Genomic DNA, 13,853 nt, shown 5'->3' on the forward strand with positions numbered 1-13,853 from the left:
TAGTTTTGTGTCACTGTAAAAGCGGGTCTTAATGGTTGAATCCAAGTGCGGGGCTTTGTATTAAATTTCAATTCCCGTGATGAAATACTGAAGTTACGAAGAATAGATATACAGTAATGAAAATGGTGATGATGTTTACAGTCATTTATATGTCTCTGAGTGTATATAAAAACAGTAACCTAAGTATTGATTACAAATGTACGTGTGTGTGTTTTTAAATTCAGTAATTGAACATATCAATTGTGTGTTGTTAGGAAGTGTCTCTCTGTGGGTATGCTAGCCGTATAGGGCAAGCGTTATGCAAATTTCACTCTTGTGTCAACTGCGTTGGTGTAACGATGCATCGATGAATGGACTAATATCAATTACTAGCCTTTTGTCCATCCAAGGAAGGGTGTGTGTATTGCAGTAAATCTGAAACTTGCAAGCGAAGAGCAGACCGCGACGTCATATTCATTGCATCCATTCGTGTATAATTTGTAAGGCCGCGGTGACACAGACTTATTTCATTTAAAGGTTATAATCCCTTGTTTATCATGACGTCCTTTTTACTTCTATGTCTCAACAGCGTTGCGGAGATCGCGTGACGTGAGAGTTCTGCCTTTGTAGTGAGGGTTGTAAGTTGACGCTGAGGAGGGGGGAGGAGGCGCCTCGCCCCCCCATGTGGAGTGACGTCAGCCACTAATTATTAATTATTAATGGATGGGGGTGTCCATTTTGAGGACGTCACCTGTTCATGATTTTTAATGAGGGGGGCTGTTCGATGTGGAGTGACGTCACCTGCTCATGATTATTAATGAGGGGCGGGCCCATGTGGAGGACGTCAACTGTTCATGATTATTAATGAGGGAGGCTGGTCGACGTTGAGTGACGTCATGCGCGCTACATACTGACATTCTTGGGTAAATATAGTAGTAAATTTAAGCTCACTTGTGCCAGAATCAATGTTTTTTTTTAAACTGTATCCGTTGTATTTGATGGGTTCACGTGACACCCGCAGCCTCTAGAGGCCCCTACATTCATTAGAATGTAAAACATAACAATCGATAAAAAAAATATTGTACACTTGACTCGCGGAAATTAATTAAATCGTTGGGCCAAATGGGGGTGGTAAATCGTTAGATGATCAGGGATTAAGTTTTCACTCAATATGTTCCGGTAATGCTGCTTGCAACTAGCTTGGAATAGGGTTGATCGGCATAAGGCACTACCACTAGGACACAATACAATGTACGCCTCCCCATAATAATCTTATTCTATTATAACCTGCATTCCTATAATAATGCTAATCAAAAGATTGGGTTCAAGACAAAGTCAGGCGGGATGGATGTGACGTGCCCAAAATAAGTTCGTGTAACTAGAGTTCCGGACACTTCCGGCTGCAATGAACCACCGGTTACAACCCTCATGTGTGTGTGTTTATAAGGGAACTCATTGAGGTGTTTTTAAAAAGAAAAGTCTGTTATTTGTACCCGATATAAACGTGTTTGATTGTAGTACATACAGGTATTTTCATATTGAATATGGCAAATGTCGTGCTGCTACATAAAATCAGTGTCCGTGTGTGATACACGACAACCACGTAACACTGTCCGCTGTTTTATTTGCATGTTTTTTTTACTTCAGTCGTCGTAAAAACACGACGACTGAAGTATTGCTTATTAAGTCGTCGATACATGTGTAGTAACATAGAATGAGTCACTGGAGCGCGTAGCACTGAGGACTGGTAGAGAATGGGAGTGGGTGTAGCAGCCCGTTTTACCAATTGGACCTGTGGGCAAAGCCCGGAGCATTCTGGGGGATCCAGAAGGGGGCGTGGCCGAGGGCGGAGCCTGGCTACGCTGGTGGAGGATAAAAGGCGAGCTCTGACTCACAGTCGGGGCTGCTGCCATCTGGAGTGGAACTCGTCGTGCTGTCGTCGTCATGGTCTTCACCTCTTCGAAGCTGTGGATCTGGAAGCGTGTTGGCTGTCCTGACCCGGTATATAGTTATCCGCTATGGCTGTAAATGTCGGAATTAAAGAGCGAGAGAGTGCCTCCTACTAGTGTCTCTGAATTAGTACACTACACATGTTCCACGCACCTGATTATTGGTAAACAAAAAAAATAAGCGTCTTCCTCGTAAACCGTGGAACGGTAGGCCAACGTTGGGCTGCGGTTGTTGTTGATGTAAATCGCTGTTGTTGTAAACATAACTCAATTGATGTAGTGTAATGATTTAATTTGCGGTACTGTCACTCACAGTACGAGAGCCGAGAGGTAGATGTCAGGACAAAACCGCGTTTGCATCTTTGCAGATCTTTTTTGCTTTTATTTGTGTTTCTTAACATAGTACTGGCTAACCCTTTGATCAATGTGGCCACTTTTTGTAAATAGAGTAGGTCCCTGATGGCAGCAATATTTTATACTAAAGTTCGGCTCATATTGGATCATCTTTACGACAATCATCGTGACCCCCCCCCCCCCCCCCCCCGTTTTGGACAACAGACAGATGGACAGACGGATGGCCTGACAGAGGTAATGCATGAACGTCATCAACCTTAGTTGTAAAGCGTCAAAAACAACGTACGAAAAGACGAATTTGCAGCGTGCAGCAAGTAAGATATGCTTCGTGCTGCAAACGCACAATAGGCGGCGTTGCTCCGCGGTATTCTTCCGAGCCGCGCGTGAAGGATTAAAAGCCCTGGGGGGAGACGGGGGAGAGGAGGGATTCCTTGAGCAAACGTTAGGATGGCTGCGCGTTCCATTGGGAGAAGGGGGGGGGGACCTTACGACGCCTCGGCAGTAACTGAGGCCGCTAAAGTGCGGAGCGAGCGACGAGCAGGGAGTTTAACGAGGGTCAAGAGGTCACGGCGAGTCGGGAATAAGAGGCGCGTGATGACCCCGGATAGGGTGTGAATGATAGTGCTCATCTAAATGTGCTGATGGCAGTTACAGAGATAGTGAGTGAGCGCGTGAGTTGCGAGGGTGAGCAAATGAGACTGTTAAATTAATGCAGAGTGATTGATTTTTGGCAATGAGTTGGGATTTATTTGCACGTGTGTACGCGTAAACTGGACGTCTGACCGACGTGGAAGATGGGGTAAAGTATCTCTCGGGAGCTCTCTCTAGAAATGACCTGAGCAAGCAATTGCAGGACTGCGCCTTTACCTTTTTGTTTCGTGTACAGTACACATACCTTTTGTATGTATGTACGTTGAAGTTTTTCGCACCGTACGTAGCCAACCGTGCTAATCGAAGGTGCGGCTGCAGGACAACAAACTAAACACAAAACGGAGTTCTAAAAAAATTAGTTTTCAACCTAGATAATTTAAAAGTGCGTAGCTCCCAGTGGCTTCCGCACGTGGGAAGGAAGAGCGTTCCAGACGGCCGCAGAAGCGCGTCTTGAAAGCGCCCGGTGAGTGAGTGAGCCGACAGAATCGTTGCATTCATCCGGAAATTCATTTAACTCCTTGATCTCCATCACACCCTGGGGTTTGACTTCTCGTCGGTATCGTGTAATTGCGCACGAACACCGAGACCCCACGTTCCGGGTAATTGAGAGGGGATGATTCCTCGCGTGTTGGAGGAAGACAAAGCATGATGTGACCTCAGCTCGAGTGACCTTGGCCCATAACGTGTGCAGGTGTAGGTGAGCGTCGAATGAAATTTGACTACAGTATATTGAATTGACACGATGTTAAAATATGGTAAAAGGTCTTTGCCCGAAAAGGTTAGCTCACGCAGTGCGTGCATTGGCCAGTTTTCGTAAATCGAATGTTTTAGAAACATTTAACGAGGAATTATGACCATGACATGACAATATTCCACACAACGCACGATACAATTATCGTATAACTGATATCATACGATAATATATCGCAGTTTAATTATTGTTGTGATACTTCGTTGGCAGCAGTGCACGAGAAGACACCAAAAAAAAACACATTCATCAATATCTGTCTGGCCTATCTACGTATGTGCTGCGAAGGAGGGCCATTGCCCGAAACGTCGCCGAGTATATTATTTTCATTTTAAGGCGGTGGTAATAATATCGTGGGATATCGGCACATCGCGAGAAACCACAGTTAGGAAATAACAGCGATGTCACGCACAAGTGACATAAACAACTCTTAGGTTTTGTCTGTAAAGTCACGTAGGTAAAAATAAATAATAAAAATATTAGAAATAATAATAGAAATAAAATAATAAATCACTGATTTATTATTATTAAATAAATAATGCGCTTATAGAAGTAATAATAGAAATAAATAATAAATCGCTGTTTTTTTTATTATAAATACTGATTTATTATTATTTTATTTCTATTATTATTTACTATTATTTTTATTATTTATGTTTACCTACGTGACTTTACCGAAAAAACCTAAGAGTATGAATCCTTGCAGTCACGAAAGCTTCAAATCTAGAATTAAAGACATAAACAACCCCCCCTGCACCGCCCATCCCAGTGTCACAGCCAATGGGACCTCTGCTGAAGGACCTCTTAAGGATGACTTGCACACGCGAGCCGAGCTGTCAGACGCCACAATTATTAATCAGTGGCGTAACTATTGAATGTGCATGCAAGCGGTGGTGCAGCTACACCAGTGGGACGTGAGGTCGGACGAGTGGGGAGGGGGGAATGGACAAAAATGAAACTATTTTTTATTTTACCAGGTCAGCCCCACTCAGCTATATATAGCTGTTTTTCAGAAGCGACCTGTCCACACGCAATGATAGCTCAACGAAGTGGCTTTATCACGTGGACATTTGTAGCAGCCAAATACTCTTAACACGACCACAGGGAGAGAGAGAACATGTAAACTCCAAATATTCAGGCGTCAGGGTCACGATCAGGATGAGAATTGAACCCACAACCTCCTACATACCAGGGGAGGTAGTTAACATTTCGCCACCGTGGCGCCCCTATATTGCCATACATGTCAACATCTAGGGTTTACTCGTATTCTTGTACAGGGAAATTAAGTTTTCAGGCCCATACGGCGTAAAGCCGTTTCAATACGGGCAATAAAAATAGTTTTAGTTGTTTGTGTTACTCCCTTGTGATGGGACTTTTGTCGGATGAACGTTGAGATTTATAAGGGCACGGGGTGACCAATAAGGTCTGAATTGGTCTGTAATAAGTAGGGCACTGATAGAGGGTTGACAGGTATGCATTGCACCAGGACCCATGCCAACCACGTTACGCCACAGTTGTGTGTATATGTTTCCGTGTGTGTGTGTCAGTCGGTAAGCTCATGAAGGACGCTACTGGGCAGCAATATGGCACAGTCAGGAGCACAACAAGGCCGGTGCGACTATCAATAATCTCAGTCAACACCGAGCTCTGTTTCGTGACCTCCTGCTTTCGGCGAGTCTTCCACACTTCACGTGGCCCGGAAGATGTACCTAGCCTGGCACAAGCATCGTCACTGTCAGTTCGCGGTGAACGGCGGCCGTTGTAGTGTGGCTATCGAGTGTGCCGGCGGTGCGGAATCAGAATCTGTATTTATCCTGGAGAAATCCGATGAGCTATGAAGCTCTTTTTTTCCACAGATGTCCGGTAGAATTGCACCGGGGGTGCTGAGGGTTTGGGCACGAGCCGGAGGGGCCCAAGCCAGTGCGGGGCCTGTAGCATGTGTTATAAAGGGGCCCTAAATGAAAAAACACGTAAATATTCAAACACATAATTTGTTTTACTTGCACAGTAAAGTAATTGTATTTTGTCATTTACTATACAGCCGGATAATTCGACAAATCACTAACCTTAAACACCCGGTCGTTCATAAAGTTGAAGGCGGCATAGTACTATAGTAATAGAGCAAGTGCAGAATCACTGAAACCGGGATTGATAGGTTGAAAGCATTGAGCACGGGACCCTTGAAAGTACGGGGCCCGTAGCATATGTAGCTACTTTTGCTACTAGGATTCAGTTAAGTTCAGTTCATTTATTAAGTATAGCCCTGTGGGCCATTCGGCTCTTGAATTGGGTGCAACCGCAACAAACAAAGATATGAACAAGAAACATCTTAAAGTGACTACACGCAACAGAAAAATCCAGGAAAAAACAGCAAAGTCTTCCAGAAAAAGCACCGTATATCAATGCTGTGTGCAAAAATTCCAGTGGGATGCAGGTCAAACAATAACAACCATAAGACAATTTAGATTAAAGTTATCAGTCTAACTTTGTACAACAACAAACAAATATGGCTAATCCAAAATGTTTTTGAAATCACCAAAATAAAGCTATAAAAACAACGTAACAGTGATCATAGGAACTGTGATTCAAATAGCACTGTGCTATGAAGAGGGACGGGAAGGAGAGGGGGTGCGGGCTAGGGGTTAGAGGTTTGGAATTGGACGGGAGGGCCCCATTTAATTCCTTGCACCAACCAGGGGGACCCACTCCAGCCACTCTACGCCCCTGAACTCTTTGCATGATTGGTCGGGTTGCCGCGTCGCAATTCGAGATTGGATTTTTGTTGTCGCGTTTAGTTTTCAATTCTGGTGATGATAGAGGCCGCTAGTGGCAGAAGGCGTCGCGCGGATCCACATCTTCTTGCATTATATGAAAAGGTGTACCGATGGGAAAATTATTGATTGGCATGTGCGATTATGTGGATTCATCATGAGCAAAATCGATTTGAATCGATACATCGATACAGGTTACACCGCATAATTGACACGTGAAAAAATGAAAGTTCGATTTTTTTGCAGCACATTTTTAAAACATCGTATATAACATAATCTCCAATCCTCACTTAAGTCACAGTAACAGCAATAATCCATGTAAATTAAATTACCTTGAGTGGTATTGTATGTATGCGTTTAAAATTAAGAATGATGCACATTGCATCACAAGGGTGTACGAGATGCCGACGGTGTAGGGATGCATTTGTTCAACCAACAATGGATTGATAATATAATATTTGATTATCTTAATAAGTGATTCAAATTTCATATTAAGCGTTTCATGTTTGAACGAAACGTGTTCGGAGTAACTGTGACACACTGTCTTCCATTCATTTTAATTCCAGCTACACAAACTTTGTACGAAGTACAATTACACCAAACAACATTTTATTTGGCCAGAATGTTGTTCAAGGGGTCATCCATGTCACCCTGCAGCTTGTGTATGTATATGGACATGAACGTGCAGTGGCTGACCAGTGACAATTATCTGAACCGGTCCTGGGCCTCCCCTAGCTAGACTCAGCCTCAAATGAGCACCTGGTGCGATGTGTAAAGACATTGCCACTGGAGAGACAAAGGCGGTCGGGCGTGATGCTGGCCAACCAACCACTTCGTGTGCCACAGTGCCAGCCTTCATGGGTGCTACTCCCTAACAGCACTTGCCACAACAGAATGGGGGGGAGTCTTTGTTTATGGCCATTAACATGCAAATGGCTGTACCATCATCACCATCACCACCACCACAGTCGTAATGTATCTGTGTATTAGGCGGTGTAATTAATTAAGGGGTGGCAGGTGCAGTTAGCCTCTAAAGTTGCGTCCAGAACCCCCACATGCCACTCAAATCGATTGGCAACACAACATCCGATCTGCATTACGAGATTAGAGTCTGACTTGGCTCTGCTGATCAGATCCTGAATGTAGAAACCGGTCCAGTGTCCCTTTAGTTGTCTTGAAATAATCCTGATGAAATGATGCACTGATGCAGAGACGTACACGTTGTGAAGGAAACACTATATCTGCGTCTTTATATTCTAATATCCACAACGAGGCGACTGATTATTTTGAGTTGGATGTTACAAGACTAAATTAAAACGTTGTTGGTTTTTTTTGCGCCACGATATTTGTGAGTGGAAGTTGACGATTGTTCAGTTTTATGGATGAGGTAATTATTGCTTTTTGATGATGGTGCTCGTCAATTGGGACGTTATTTATTGATGTCGATGGTAGTTGATTATGCTAGTTGATATTGATGATAGTGATGAGGGTAATTGATGGTGGCGTAGGGCTTGATGCCACTTTTCCCACAGTCCAAACACAGACATGTTTCAATCCTTCCCCCCTCCACTAGGTTTATCAAAACAGTGGAGTAACAGAAATCAACACAATACCGATATCAAAGTACCTGAGTCCAACGCAACAGCGGTGGTACCAGGTAAAGACAGAAATCGTGCAAAAAAAATACAATTCCTGCCATCCCAACACAACTAGATACCAATATTTCGATTTAAAGCTTTCGTGACTGCAGGGATTCATCTTCTTGGTTCTTTCTGTAAAGTCACGTAGAAGGGAAATGGTATTTTAATATGTTTTATTTTTATTATTTTATTATTATTTCCCTTCTATGTGACTTTACCGAAAGAACCAAGAAGATAGATACCAATAATCAGACTGTCCTGGTGAAATCCGGACAGGTGGCAACCCCCACAGCGATGGTAGTGAACGGTGTTGATACACGGTGATGGTAATTGTCGATGATGATATAATGATCGATTTCGTTGCTGCTGCTGCTGTTGATTGATCGATTATGTGGGTGATGATGTTATTATTTAGCTGCTATTGCGATGCATCCTTAAGAGGCCTAGCAGAAGCCTACGGGCCTTGTCGGTGCACGGCTCTTGGGTAAGGAGGTTGCAACGCCGCGTATCCAATAAAAATCCTTAATTAATTCATCATTTTGATGTAAACTCAATTGCAAAGGGCCCTCCAAAGTTAATTGTATTCTGTCTTAATTGAATTATTAGACGCTTGGCGTTGAGATTAATTTTTACGTTTTTTATTTTACCTCAGTTTTTTTACATATAATTAAATGTAATAGTGTTACTAAGCTAGTGGTTGGTCGTGGGAGGGGGGGTTGTTGTTGTAATTGACCATACTTCACTACGTTTTGGATAAAGTATCGGTTGTGTATTATTTTTTGAAGAAAATCCCGCCAAATTTGTACAGTACGCAATGTTGTCTGTACTGTACAGATGGGTGGCGCAGCGGTGTGCGCACTGAACTCTTGACGGATTCCTGACCACGGCTCACATCAGTGGCGAGTGGATAGTATGGTCAAATAACATTGGAACCTCCTTTGCCAGTAGAAAAATATGATAATTGTTTTTTTACCCTTTTATCTGGCAACAAAACTGACACCTTTTTTACGAGGAGTCATGTTTGCATAGACCGCAATACCTGCAGTCATAATGCAAACAAAAGAGTTATGTTTTTTGTTTGCATTATGACTGGTATTTTATTTTATTATTTGCAAACATGACTCCTCGTAAATAAAGTGTCAGTTTTGTTGCCAGATAAAAGGGTAAAAAAACAATTATCATATGGTCAAATAACCTGATGGCACGGGGAGGCCTTCATCCAGCACTGGACTCACAAAGGGCTTTAAATTATACTCTTAGGTTTTTTTCGGTAAAGTCACGTCGGTAAAAATAAGTAATAAAAATAATAGAAATAAAATCATTTTTTTCTATTATTTTAGGTAAAAATAAATCATAGAAATAAAAGTATTATTTTAGATAAAAAGAAAGCATAAAAATAATAGAAATAAAAGTATTATTTCTATTATTTTTATTATTTATTTTAACCGACGTGACTTTACCGAAAAAACCTAACAGTATGAATCCTTGCAGTCATGAAAGCTTCAAATCTAGAATTAGGCTTTAAATTATGTTTCACCGTGAATGCGTCCTCTGTTTCTGAGGTAAATGTGCTTATTTTGCGAAAGATTTCCCCAAGTAGTAGACATTTACCATTGTTATTGACAATGTGTAGCTCAACGGTGCTTAACCTTGACATGACTGGCCCCGCCATGTGAATGTGGAATCTCCACGATTGGCTCAGGCCTGTCCAGAGTATGGTCACTTGTAGGAGTTACCAGGTAATTTTTTTTAACAATCTTTGTTGTGAATTCTAGGTGTCGTATGTCTCGAATTGATCGATTAATATCGCTCGTGTAAGAATTGATGTTTTAAAAAATAAGCGCTTTTCGAGTCGATTTACGATCTAGAAATAGTGACAATTGTAAATGTTGTGGATTTACTCTCCAACACACCGGTTTGCTGTACTACTAACGAATTGGCATGTTCTGTTTACGTGACAAACCTTACTAATTGGCTATGTCGGATGGTGGCGGGTTTAACGACACATTTGTATCACGCGATCAGACCCAAAAAAAACTCTATTATGAATTGATTTGAAAGTTGCCCAATCGTTAGTCCATTAATGGCAACCTCTTGAGAGGAGACAATGTTTGCAAGTGGGAGCTGGCAATATACGTGTGAGATGAAAACATTCTTGAGCTAGCACGGTTGGGATGTTGCCCTGGTTCAAGTAATGAATGTGGGGGTCACTTTGTCCAATTTTCGCTGTCGTAGTAGCCCAAGACCTGGGCCCCTCAAGCCCGTGGGTCCATGTGCAGTTGCACCGACTGCACATTTTAATGGCTATGTGATGGAGTCTCAATATTCGTTTGCTCAAATGCCCTGCGTGGAGTGATTGGCCAGACGTTTTCAGTTGGAGTTCAGGAAACCGCACTTCCTGGAGAAACCTCACATTTTCACGGGGAGAACACTGAAATGTGACATTGGGTTAGATTTGTAACGCGTAAAAAAAAAAGATTGCACGTGTTTTACGTTCGAATCATTTTAATGTAAATGTGATGTGGCACCTCATGTTCCCCCTGCCTGCAGTGATTAATTATCCGTCACATCAATCTATACTTTATACAATCGATCAAACCAGTCAGTGGCTTCAGTGGGGAATGGAATGACTGACATTCTAAATAGTACGGATGTGGCGGATCACTATTGCCCACCATAACAAATTTAAAAAAAATTCTCACTCAGGCAGCCCATATTAAACAATAACCCTAACATTTTAAGAATGCCTGCATTGTCATAAAAAAAAGAATTCAAAAGTACATCATTGTTCGGTGCAGAATCCACCGTGGAATTTAAAAATGTACAGCAGGCAAAGGTGACTCGAAGCATCTGGCTTCACATCGATGCATGCAGCGACTGGTTAGCGTCACTTTGATTAAATTCATGGTGACGGGCAGTAAAGCTGGATTATGACGAAGGCATCAATTATTTCACTGCAAGACCTATAATACACTTCCCTCGTCGTGTCCTGTCGATAAAGCTTTTGTCAACATAAATAAAGTGAAATGGTAGTGCGTTGGCGGTTACATGTAATAATAATGCAGCAATGACTCAAGTTTTAAGGCCAGTCAGAAATGTTAGCTTGATGTCGTGTTTGTATCTGCTGTTTGGCTGGAATGTTAGTGAAGTGGTTCGCATGATTCGAGTAGAATAGTGAAACAACTATGTCCCAATGACTTACACACGGTCTGGGGAGTCCCTCATTCAGAGGTTCTTTGAAAATTGGGTGTAAATGTTTTACTAATATTACAATGTTTACGATGTATTTTAATCTATCCAGGTGGCCCATTTGTTAAAACCTACACCTCTCAATTAAGAGGTTGTGAGTGGAATCTCTACTGGAGTCAGTTCAGCATTTTATCCCATAGGGGCTCAATAAAATTGGTGGTATTTTGCATGAAGTCAACAGTGAGTTTATTATGGATTAACATACCCCTGCTATAGGAATGTGTAATTTTTGCCACTGGCTTTGGAGTACTGACAGATAAAGCACTTTTACTTTGTTTCATTATTTGTGAGGGGTGCCAAAACTTGTTGACCTCATGAGCCGCATACCAAAATCTTATGGCCTGCAGTTGAGAGGCACCGGCTTTCACTGGTTGTGCGTGGAGTTTGTAATGTAGAGGTTTATAGGAACACCTTCGGAGTACTGTATCTCATGTCTGGCTCCTCTGCCAGGATTGAGTGCCCTGGGCAGCTCTGACTTTCGTAGATTGTTGTTTTGTTTAAAATAAAGTTACATTGCAAAGTTAAACATAAATTGCATCTCTATTGAACTGGACTTGGAACTGCCCAAGAGCCGCATGTGGCTTGTGAGTTTGACCACCCCTGTCATGTTTTATCGTCTTCAGTCATGGTCTATCCACTGCTGGATAAAAGCCTCCCCATCCTTCATCTATCTTCGTTCTGTGTTATCACAATCTCATTTCTTAACATCATATGAACTCATCACAGTATCTGCAGGGTGGTCATCCTCGCATTCTTTCATAATTACTACCATTCTTTCATCATTATCATCTATCGGCAATCTCTTCTAGCATAGTATTCTGCCAAAGCCCAGTTACATACTTTAAAAAGCCAGTATGATATCTATATATATTAATTGTGTATGTTTTTCTCTTGATCCATGTGTTCCTCTTTCTCGGCGTCTGGGTAATTCAGCAGCATACTTTATTTTATTTATGCTGCATTATTAATGACAATTCTGGCAAAGTTTTTGTTTATCACATTGTACGTGTGACAGCGGAGATGTGTGTTGCCTGAAGTGGTCTTTTGAACCCTATCGTACAGCTGAGCCATGCCACCTCGAGCCACCCGCAACTGTCTCAATTTCTCAATAATGAGTTCGAGGGTGGTGGAGGGTGAGTGACAGTGCCAAGGGCGATTGTGAGCTCTTCTCATGATCCGTGCTTTGCTGAGCACACGTATTGCCAAATTCCCAGCGCTTTCGTGTTTCACCCCCTGTCATTTTACGTGTTGCTGCTCCGATTGGCATAATGAGGCTGGTAACAGTCTGTGTTACAGAACCTAGAACATAGTATACAAATATTTAAAAGTGGTTTTCCTGTCCAGTAGATTAAACACAGTTCTAGTATTTTGTTTGTTTTTGATTAGGTGAAAATATGGTGCCAAGGTTGTCACTTGGCATATGTCAAGTTCCTGAGAACAGTTTTTAGCATAATTCTTCATAAATTGGAGCATATGAGTTAAGCAATGGAATGTGTTTAATGTATGGCAATGAGTTTTAACAAACTATAATTTACAAATATTTTTTTCCAGGAAAGCTACAATGAATCTCAAGATGTTTTACACCATACGTCTATGAGGCCATTTCCGTTTTTGAATATTGCTTCAAGTAGCAGGAGTGATTGAAGAATATCGACACATACCAGAGAAGAACACTCGTATGTGTATGTATGTTGAACTTCTTTCGCACCGTATGTAGCCAACAATGCTAGTCGGAGATTCGAGGGAAGGACAACAAACTAAACACAAAAAACTGTTAGAAAGAAAGCGCTCCGGACGACTGTTGAAGGGCATCTTAAAGCGTGCAATGCAGTGACTGTCTTTGTTCGATGGTTAGCCAGAAGCCGCTGTGAGGATGACCCGAGTTTAAGTGATGGTGTATGCTCCTTGACACATAGCCTGTTTAATCCTATTTGTTGTACTGCCTCTTATTGGCATTTTCTATTCCTGCAGATGGGTGTCACCTGAACATGACGCAATCGAGATTCACTACCCAACCTTCAAGTTCTGGATTACAAACATGTCATCTCCGCCACGTCCAGCACAGTAGCTGTGTACTTTGTAGGTGTCTCAAGTGTTACTGAAGTTTGGATTATTGACGTAAATGTGCTTTTAGGGCTTCTTTATGATTATACTGCCACAGCAATTCGCTTCTTACTTGAGGAATTGGTGCCATCTCCCATTAACAGGTTCATTGAATATTTAAATAGTGAAAAAGAATGATTCTGAAGGCTCTGTATTGGATTGGCTTCATAGCTCTGGATAGACCACTGGTCTTGTAAACAAGGGGGTCATGAGTTAAATTCTCGCTGGGGCCTCTGTAGTTTTGCATCCTACTTTGGTAATATTGAGCACCTGTTGTTGATTCATACAGCGGGCAGGCACGTTAGCAATTATTTTGTAATAACGTGATATAAATTTGGAATGCTAATAACTTAGAGGTTACTTGTTTGAATGTAACTTCTTCTTGGTTCTTTCGGTAAAGTCACGTAGA

This window comes from Lethenteron reissneri, chromosome 11 (genome assembly GCF_015708825.2).
Source record: "Lethenteron reissneri isolate LAM-NWPU_2019-01 chromosome 11, ASM1570882v1, whole genome shotgun sequence".
Taxonomy (NCBI): Eukaryota; Metazoa; Chordata; class Hyperoartia; order Petromyzontiformes; family Petromyzontidae; genus Lethenteron; species Lethenteron reissneri.